The sequence below is a fragment of the Cucurbita moschata genome, unplaced genomic scaffold (genome assembly GCF_002738365.1).
Source record: "Cucurbita moschata cultivar Rifu unplaced genomic scaffold, Cmos_1.0 Cmo_Scf00003, whole genome shotgun sequence".
NCBI lineage: Eukaryota > Viridiplantae > Streptophyta > Magnoliopsida > Cucurbitales > Cucurbitaceae > Cucurbita > Cucurbita moschata.
The window spans coordinates 4588464-4589405 of NW_019268519.1; positions in this window are offsets into that span (position 1 = coordinate 4588464).

A 942-nucleotide genomic window follows, 5' to 3' on the forward strand; every position below is an offset into this window, starting at 1 on the left:
TTTTTTTTTTTTACTCACTCACCCTTTTGATACCCGGAGGATGATCGGTCACACTAAGAACGAGACACGACTCGATTCTGGGGATTCCTCTCTTATTTTTTGTCGATCGAACCGCTTTTCCACTAGGTATAAAGTGATTGGGTTCCAAACCTCACTCTACATAAAAAGATATTGAAGCAGCTTCATTTTTTTTTTTTTGTCATTATGTTACATCTTAGTATCACACTGTTATACTCGACACTCTCTGTAGGTCAAGATTGAATTTGCTTTTGTCAAATTTAAGCCTTGTTATAAAGTTTCGACGATGAATTTAGATAAAATTTTTATAAAATTAGAGTAAAAAATTACATATTTATGGAACCTTGTCACATCCATATAACATTGTCCACAAAATTTAAAAACCCGTACATTAAATTATTTTTGCTTTTTAACCACTTTTTATTACTTTCAATATTGAAATTATTTCATTATGTTCTCTAATTTTTGTAATGTTTAATTTATGCTTTGATACACAATTATTCAAGTCTTATTAAAAAAAGAAAATAAATAATTAATAGAAATATGAGTATTAAATTATTAGTTTTGAATTAAATTTAGGAGGGTTGTGTCACGCGCGCGTGGTACAAGTTTCCCCTTGGAGTCGCGGAGCTTCTTAAATTCGTCAAAATCCAAACCGTTCTCATCCCTGAAAATATGCCTCGTCCGCGACACCACCGTCAGCCCTCCCAAGTACTTCCGCCGGAGCTGATCTCCGGCAAGGATCCCTCGCAGATCTTGGACTTCGACCGGTCTGTTTCCGGAGCCTTTTCCGGCCAACCCCATCAAGCAGCACCTGAAGCTGCTGCTGCTGCTGCTGCTGCAAATGCCGCCGCCTCAACTGCAATTCAACGGTCCAAAACAGCCGCCAGCCAGGAGGTTTCCGGCGCCGAGCAGTTCCCTCAG